General features: G+C 44.7%; 1 pseudogene; it reads right to left on the bottom strand.

The window, feature by feature from the left end:
• Positions 1 to 3,548: 3,548 nt before the first annotated feature.
• On the bottom strand, positions 3,549 to 7,926 carry LOC115311864 (annotated as a pseudogene).
• Between the last annotated feature and the right edge of the window lie 1,841 nt (positions 7,927 to 9,767).

Below are 9,767 nucleotides of genomic sequence, written 5' to 3'. Positions count from 1 at the left end.
TTGGTTGAACGACATATTGAAAAACAGCGCAAAAAGGACGGGACGCGTCCCACTCTGCGCGTGTTGAAGTACTAGTAAAACTTTGGTTGTTATTCAGCGTATATCCTGAGTCCTCCTTCTACTTTGTGTCCCGTCCTTTTTTTTAATGTGTATATTGCATCCTTTACCACTCTACGTCGCGCGGCCGCGCGGTAGGTTGATGGATTAGTATGGAACGAATAGAAGCTTCCCAGCAACCACCTCCAGGAGTTTGTTGATTTTAAGGATTCGACATTTCTCGAAGCAACACATGTGTGCAACCTTTGCCGTTGGACAGATTAGTATGACCAGTAGTGATATCACCAACACCAAATACAACATGAAAAAAATATTAATTTGATACATTCGCGTTTTTCTTTTTGTCCAGCTTACGTTTACACCTAGATAATATTTATTTATTTTTAATAATACAAACACTGCGGAAATAAACTGCGAATTTCCAACGATTGAAAATCAAACAAAAAGAAACCACGATAAACTCCACATTTTCGGCAAAAAAATCAACGCCGAAAAATACCTTCCGAATTTGACGAAAAATAAACTCCGAAAACACGGAACCCTAGCTATAGGAAGCGAACCTAGAGCAAAAGAGTAGCTTCCGTATTCAATATTGTACGACGCATCGCTTTAAACGAGCTTTATTTCACTTTCAGAAACTTTTTTTAAGGCGAAAGCCTCATATCTCCCATTACGCGAAAAAGCGACGGCGCTGTCCCAAAAAGATTGCCCTAAAACTACGTCATCAAGCACGCACCCCTAAAAAAAAAGAAAAAAAAGAAAAGCACGATTACGCCGATGCCTCGTCACGGTAGCCTGCGGGGGAGGGGGGGGGGGGGGGGCCTCAAGGTCAAAGCGGGCGCCTCAGAAATAAAACACAAAGAAAAGCGCAGCAATGCAGCTGCTTTGCCACGGAAGCCGACGTGAGGCCGGCGGGGTTCACCGCGCCTGCGCAGTCGGGGAGCGTGAGGTCGCCGTCGGAGTGCCGTGTGCGAAAGGAAGACGTGGCGCGCCGCTTGGAAGAATGCGCTGTGTTTAGGATTGCTTTCGCACTCCTACACGCAAACTGTCTTGAAGGACCTCGACGAGTTTTTTCTTTTTTTATTTCTATTGATACTCTGCAGGGACATTGGTTGCTAACACGGCTATTGGATTTTGTTTTATATAGATATCCGTAACTCAGGTGTTTCAGAGATGCCCATTTCTTCAGCGGCATTTACCGTTACATCGTACCTAAAAGCGCTCATGTTACATGTAGCGACGATAAGTAATATAATTTGTTTAGTCATAAAAAATAATAGTGCCTTTCATAAAGCTGATATCGGCAGCGATAGCATCAACGAGAGACATAATAAATTTTAACAAACGTAATTTATGGCTGGTTTATTAGACAGCATGGCATGCAGGATTGCGTAAATACATAATAGAAGTGGTCGCTTTTTAGAAAATGAAATAGACAGATGTCTAAGTACTAACACCAATAAATTTAAAAGTGTGGTTTTATGATAGTCCTTTTTGTGTAAATGAAGGCCCCTTTAAACCCACAGCTTCCTGCATTTACAAAAGTGGTGGGTATAGTGGCAAGCTGGCTCCGTCAGGACCTCCACCACTCCTTTGACTTTAGTAGAAATAGAGCTGGAGAGAAGGAAACAGCCAATCGTGATGAGGAGATACATTTGTGGCAAGGGTTTGTCCAGCTATTCGTTACTTGCAACAAACTATAGTGGCTGCAAAGAAATATAGTGAAATTGATAATGTGGGAGTCTTACAGCCAACCTGAGTTCTCTCAATAATTATTTTCTTTCGCGGATCCTACTGGCTGAATATTCTTTGTCAGTTAAAACTAGCCGCGTTCTGTTATGTTCTATCTCACCAGTAACAGCCTTCGTAATCTGTTTTTTTTTTATTTTATCATTGTTCGCTGGTACGCAAGCCGGGATATTATAACATGTTCTAATAGTGTCCTGCCCATGTTAGTGAATATATTCTATATTCTATAAAGACAGATGCGGAACCACGGACAGAAGTATTTGCTTTACGTTCAAAGTGAACGTTTCAGCTGGCAACCGAGTGGTCACTAACCGGCAACATAGCCCGAGGGTAGACAGGTTTATTCCTGATTTATCGCTAAAATAGGGCACCGAACTTCATGCGCAAATTTAGCCACCTAAAAAGGGCTCGCTGATCAGGCAAAATGGCGGACGGAAGGAGGTCCTTTTCATCGTTTCGCACGCGAGAAATCGTATATTTCTTTCATTTCAGCTGAGAACAAAGGTATATTTCGGAAGTAAAAATCTTTCTGGACGCTAAGAACCTTTTTAGTCAGTTTGTAAAAAGTGACCAAGGTGACAGCACAAAAGTACTTCTATAAGAAACAACGTTTTAATTTACGTAACTGAATTTGAGAATTTTATTCACGCTGGAAAAATTAATGTAAAAGGTTGTAAAGAAAAAAATATTTGCAGGTTATTTGTTGATAGCGACAACAAAATATTAACTGAAATAATTTATGTTCTCAAAGATAAAATAGTGCACATAATTTATTTCCAGCCTTTCTGCACACGTTTATACAGAAAGGCAGCAGGAGAATCTTGACACAGAGTCAGCAGAAAGTATACAGGCGTTCTGTGGGCCATCTAAACCGAAAGTCGTCAAAATCAACAAAAAGCCAACGAGTGTTTGTTAGAAAGCATGACATCAGTCTTACAAGCGTGGAGTGCGTGTATGGCAACAATTGGTTATCAGAATGTACTTGTTCTCTATCAAACATATTTAACTCTTCAAGGCCCTACTCCCTTTAAGGTCGATATGTCTTAAAGTGCTTTTTTTTGTGATTGCCAGTTTATTAATATTTTCTCAACTTCGACTTTACGGACTTTATTCAGCAGAAAGAGGGAATAAGAAAAAAAGTATTTTCTTCTCACCACCACCCGAGTTACATTATATGCAATGTGCTACATTATGAAAGCATGAAAAAAAGTGATGTCAAACAGGTTAAAGTGACATGAATAGCACTTACTCAAAACATTACTTAAGGGAACAATGCCTAGCAGGTTTGCAATACAAGCCCCGAATTAAAAAAAAAAAATGAACGCGGGCGTGGACATTATATAGTTTCAAGTTTTACTGTATGGGACTCTAAGCTTGGAAAAAGCCTAATTACGTCGAAACGTTCAAATATTAATGGACAGCGATGGAAGCCCATCCTGCAGAAGAATCAGATAAAAGTTTGACACAGCTCAACTTATCCTTCTGCATATGAACTTGAACTAACCATGCGCATGTAATGTTAACGTCAACGCTCAAGGAGGAGCAAATATTTTCCCATATTTAGTAAACAAAAAACCCATTGAGACCCGTTCAAACCAAAGTGTTTTATCTTAGTATCTCAGTGGCAACTGGCACTTAGCATTACTTTCTTGAAGTGAAGGTTCCGGTGAAATATATATCACGCGTAATGACCTGTTCCCAGTTGTTATTTCATAGCCGGAGGTCAATTGAATAACATTGAATTACAATTGTGAGAAATGGTCCTTAAGCCAGGGTGGTTCGTTGGGATGCACCGTAGATGCTAGCAATACCTATTATGCAGGGTGTTTAAATTAAACGCGTAGAAATTTATTAGAAAAAAAGCCCTAAAAGTCAAATTAATCCGGTCTGTCCAGATGAAATATTCGGTCAGGGACACAAAATAGTGGGGTGCTGGAATTAACAGTTAATTAACTGTTTAATCTCTAAAAATTAGAATATCTTTTAAAACAGAAACTTCCTGAGCCTCATCAAAAACCACATACTATGTCAAATTTGTAGATCTCTCAGGCACGTGGCAGGGGTGCGTTCGATATTCCACACCTGCAAAGGAGCAAAACTCGCGGTACGTAAGAGCGAAGTATCGTCTTTTCAGCCGCGTTTTTCCGCACACACCGAGCAGCATACCAACACAGGGGCTCGCGCAAAAGGTCGCGCTCAAATAAAAGTAATTGTTCTTTTAAAAAAGAAATAAGAAAGATAAACCAGCACATCCGTGCACAGAAGGCACAAAACAACGTTGTTTTGAAATGTTATTTTGACTTGAAAATAATGACGTCATCTAAAGTTCACAATATATACAGATGTGAGAGAAACCAAAGCTCAAGCGATTATACGTCATCATGTATACTACGCAAGTGTTCATTTAACCTTTAGAGTCTATACTTTGTACGCGAGTCAGAAGGCTCACTGAAAGGTTTTCATTTGTTATTCATTTTCGGATAAAAATATTAAATGAATGTTACATAAACTATCATACACTGTAACATGATAAATAAAAAAAATCCTTGTTATCTCACAATAATCTGGGTTAGGTAGCTTTAAAAAAAGCAGGAAGTTACATATTTTAATTTGATATGGAACCTTGATTAACTATTAGGTGATACGAAATATTCAGTAATATTCCTTCGTTTGTGGGGCTTCGCTATTTTCTGTGTAACTTTAATTTTTTTTTTTTTTATGGGACATGCCCGATTGATTAATGTCAAGTTTCAGCTGGCTATTTTTAAGTCTAAAGTTGTTGGTAAACGCGATTCTGTGTCATCATACAAAATACACGTTATCCCAAGAAAATGAGCAAACAACCCATAGCCATATCACCTGGTCTTAAGTTCATTCGTTCGGGTTCCGTTCATTTTGTGCTTAATCTAGGGTCCCGGAATTGTGAAGGCGGCCTAAACAGCGACCAGCCCAGTCGAAGTCACATTGCAAACTGTTTTAATTGTCGAATCCGAAAAATAGAGAGAAAAGTGAAGAAAACGAACGAACAAACAAACAGACAGACAGAGCGCGCGCAGCACAGCGCCAGCTCTTGGCGCGTGCCGTTCGACAGCGGCGCAGGGTTTCGGGAAATGCTGCCACAGATGGCCAGCAAAGAAGGAACAAACAAAGGAGGGAAGAATTGAGATCGTACCCGAACTGAACTCAAAATTTTCCCCTCCTTTTTTTTTCCAGGATCGAAACTACAAACAATGAAAGAGAGAGAGAGAAAGAGCTAGCCCAGAGAGGACATCGAAAAGTAAGTCGAATTAGAGCAATAGGAACATAAAACACAAATCTTCGCCCTGCGCTGTTACATCATTTCCGTAACCATTAACTCCATCAAATAATGTTTCAACATAAACAATCCTAACAAAGAAATTTCAAAGCTTTTAGAATAACATTAGGTTTTCCGCCAAATCACGAGTGTATGAGCAATATACAGGGTGTCACAAGAAAAAAATTACAGTTTTGTTTGTACCGCAAAAATAAACTAGGCATCGGTGAACGCTCATTCTCCGCTCAAAGGTTGCGCTAGAGGTCACAACCAGATGCCAAAGTTTCAGCCCGATCGGATAATTTAATGAAAAGTTATAAGTGATTTCCTGAAAATTTCAATGGGAAAATATCGGCCGGCGGTGTTTCCGAAGACATGGGGCTATATGGCACCAGAAAACGAAAACGGGCAAAAATTGGCTCTATTTTCCCATTGAAATTTTTAGAAAATCACTTATAACTTTTGAATAAGGTATCAGATCGGGCTGAAATTCTGGCATCTGGTTGTTACCACTAGCGCTACCTCTGGGCGAAGAATGAACATTCGGCGACGCCTAGTTTATTTTTGCAATGAAAAAAAGCCCCGTAAATTTTTTGTTTGTTTGTGACACCCTGTACATTATGCGCCCGTTTACAATATAAAAAAATAGGCGTGTTTAGTACGCTCTGAAGAGAAACACGCATATAGTTCTCCACGCGTCAGAAACACAAAAAGGAACTAGTCCACCCAGTTCTTCATGCAACATAGTCTCTGTACCGCACAGGTGGTAAGCGGTTGCGCTCCGTGCGCCTTGGAACTACTTACACAGGGAACTGAGCAGTTGAAGTCCCCTTTCTGATGGTGTGTCCGAGGCGGGTCTCGACTCAGGCTTCCGCGAGGCGGATGCTGCATGGCCGAACTTGACTCTTGTGTCTGCCAATTATGATGCCAGTGGAACGTGTCACTTTAAGTAGCAGCGTGCCTCACGGGCTGGTCATTTTGAACAGTACCCGCCCAAGCAGCACGGATTTTGGCCAAGCGATGGCCAATGTTTGGCGATGGTCTTTTGGCCAGTGGCCAGAGATCGGCCATTCATTGGCCAATGCTTGGCCTACGACTGATGGCCAGTGGCCATTGGCCAATGGCCAGATAAAGGCCAGTCACCGGTCAGTCTCTGGCCACTGTCTGGACATTTTTCCAAGGACCATTGCCAGCCATTGGCCGATGACTGGCCAGCTCTGTGCTGCTTGTTCGGTGACCTCTGTTGATGACTTTCGAGGTCGACCTCGGGAGCACCTTCGAATATCCAGGCATTCAACACTCGACCATTCACCAACCAGAATGTGCACCGACCAACACGCTTCACAACACGTAAAGGTGGACTAAGGTTCGACTCTCCCTCGGGTACCTTTCTGGGTTTCTTAATTACAACGCGGTCTCCAACCCAAAATCTGGGGTCCTTTCGCTGCCCGACGCCGGTCGGCTGGCTCCTTTTTGTGTTGTTGCCTCTGTTGCATTTGCTGTCTCAGCCACTTCGAAAAAGAGTTTACGAGCGTGATGGGGTAGTTGTATGTTTGCTCGCCTTGCCCAGGGGGCAACAGAATCGATCTCTACCTTCGACCTAGATCGCTTTGCCGAGAGATTTGTTTGCGGATATGTCGGGGATGACTCGCCTTCTGCAGCAACAAAGGAGACAATCTCCTCAACCTCGTCATTCGAGTGGCGTTCGAGGGATCGCTTAACACCCCTGCAAACGCGTGAAGAATACCCCCGACGGGCACAGTTAACACAGTGCCGACCTCTGGCTGGGCAGATGCCATAGCCCTTGCAGCGCTCCTGATTGTAACCGCAGTTGGCACAAGTTCTGCCATAGCCGTTGTGCCGTGGAGTTGGTTGCCACCGCAGGGATTTGAAACGCACAGAACGACAAAATTCCGACCATCTTGAGCTGCGCTGGTGATTGCCTTGGTCTAAACCGACGTCTCCGCTGCGACCGCAGGTTACGCAGCTTCTTTGGGCAGACGAACGGGGATCGCGTGCGTTCGATGGCCGGGCTGAGAACGCAGTGTCGGAGATCGCGCAGGTGACTCTCGGCGCGAGCGCCACGGCTCGTGCGTCGATGACGTCATTGGTGGTGGTTAACCGCACGTTTTTTGACTCGATGCGGAAGACCGCCATGTTTCTCTTTCACGCTCTGTCACGTGGCAGGTCACGTCCTCTCCCGACGCCGTCGACGGCCCGGCCGTGGTCGCATTGGCCCACTCTCGAACTTCACGGTGCGCGCGTTCCATATTGATCACTGTCTGCAAAACGACGCTAAACGGAAGCGCGGCGTCTAGAAGCAGGCGTTTTTAGATGTCTGTGGAAGCTGCCTCCACCATAAACTGGCGTCGAATGGCGACCCTAATGTCGGTGCCGAAATTCGCCAGCGTGGCTAATGCTTGAAGGGCTGAGAAGAATTCACGAGGGGTTTCTCTTTCTTGTTGCTTCCTCATCTGGAATCGAAGTTGTTGCAGGGTCTCATTGATTGGCTGCGAAAATTCTGCCTCGACGGCCTTGACGGTCTCGCTGTACAGGTCTCGACACGCTTGTCGAACTTGCCGACCATCTCCTGCCGGTGACGTAGCTTGCGCCGGTCCGACGGAAGCTGGTAGAGAGACAGAGACGCGCTGTCCTTCGACCCCCAAGCAGTTAAGGAGCTTCGCTTGTCGTCGTTCGGCTGAATATTCCTCAGCGCCAGTAGCCAAAATGTACCTTTCGAACATCCGCAGCCAGGATTTCTACGGTATCGGCGGCGTACCGGCCTTGTCCAGGAAGTTTGGTGGTGGCCTGTCACAGTCAACCATGCTTGCGGCTAAGATGGCGGCTCAACAGCCCAAGAAGACATTCGAAATCAAACGCGCGGCTATCGACGAGCAGCAGCCCAGGTTCCTTGGTGAGCCCGGGATTCGCCGGAAACAGAAGTCTTCGCGACGCCAGGCACCCGCCGGCGAGAGTTTATGCAGAACGACGCATACGTGGCCTTAGGGTGTGAGAGTGCCCAAGTTCAGCATTCTCGTCGCCAGAACTTTGGAGGTGGCCTAAACAGCGACCAGCCAAGTCAGAGTCACATTGCAAAATGTTTTAATTCTCGAATCCGAAAGAGAGAGAGAAAAGAAAAGAAAACAAACGAACAAACAAACAGACAGACAAAGCGCGCGCAGCACAGCACGCGCTCTTGGCGCGTGCCGTTCGGCAGTGGTGCAGGTGTTCGGGGGACGCTGCCATAGATGGCCAGCAAAGAAGCAACAAACAAAGGAGGGAAGAATTTAGGTCGTACCCAAACTGAACATTACAGGAATGTTTCGACTTAATCTCAAGGTATGTTCATGTTCCCCATAATTTTTAACTGTGGTTTACGGTGTGGGCTTAACTCGAAAATGCGGAATTTTCGAAATATAGTAAATTACGTTATTACACTATCTAGGTTCTAAGTCGACAGAGACAAGATGTCTGCACCTCTTGTGTAAAGACGTGCGACTCTCCGGACCACTTACGCAGAGCGGCTGCCAAGTGAAATCATTTAATATTACATACAAGACTCCATGTTTCCTCTACAGAAATTCAGTCGATACTTAATTAGAAACTGTAATATGTAGAAATGTTTTAATTAACAAGCGAATTGATATGGATAATGTGTTTGGACAGGAGGTGCCGCTGCTACGAAGCGCGTTTGAGCTTCTACTTCTTCGCGAAATGCACATACATATGATCGTTTCTACATAGCTAACTCCACAATATCTGCCTCCTTTTAGTATAAAGGTAAGAGCAAGACAAACAAAGCCACACCGATTAAAAGGGCAGTGCCAGCGCCCATCCCCAGTGTCTGCTTAAAACATAGGGGGATGGTACGCGCACTGAAATACAAAGAACGCGACAACGTTAGACTTTGGCGCTTTTTGCCCAACCCCGTCGGTACTGATGTGCGATGACTAAAAAAAACCCCATAGAGTTTGACACTGTGTGAAATATTATACAAACTTTAGTCGTTTGCTCAAATATTATTTTGACAAAACAAAATATTCAACCTCAATTGGCAAAACAGATAACCACATTCCATCGCAAGAGTTAATCTGATGGCAGCATTTCCTTTGTGTGAACAAAAGAACGATACCGCTAAATTGAGAATATACGCCTCGCAAGTGGGCTCATTTTCGTCTTCTGCGCATGAGAAAAGAAGTAGCGGTGACGTCAGAACGCCGACCCCTGATTGGCTGATCGCGACCCCCTATCTCAGCGTCGTCTGCTCCTTTGCTACGTCGTCTGCTCGCAACGTCGTCTGCGTCTGTCTTACCTTTTCTGCGACTTTCGGAAGTGCAGGTCTTTACGAGCGAGCTCGACTTCGCCTTTCAGAGAGGGCAGACGAAATAACTCGAGGGGTACGTTGTTTTTGTCTAACAACTAGCAGACGCACATCAAGGAAGGAAGTCAAAGGACTCACTGGCGAGGTGTCCCGACTCCCGAGGCGCCGAGGTTTGTTTGCTAAGAACCGAGAGTGAGGGTGGTTAGTGTCCGCAAGTTCCCTCCCAAATACTTTTTCCCTCCTTTCGTGTGCGGCGAGACTCGTCACTCTTTAACGGCGTCGGCGGGTTGGCGCAGTTAACGTCGTCTGCTTTACGTCTGCTAGTCAAAGCGATGGCTGCTTAAC

This window comes from Ixodes scapularis, unplaced genomic scaffold, assembly GCF_016920785.2.
Source record: "Ixodes scapularis isolate PalLabHiFi unplaced genomic scaffold, ASM1692078v2 PGA_scaffold2__306_contigs__length_199485367, whole genome shotgun sequence".
Lineage (NCBI taxonomy): Eukaryota > Metazoa > Arthropoda > Arachnida > Ixodida > Ixodidae > Ixodes > Ixodes scapularis.
The sequence above is the reverse complement of the archived record's forward strand: the minus strand, read 5'-3'. Positions and strand labels throughout refer to the sequence as shown.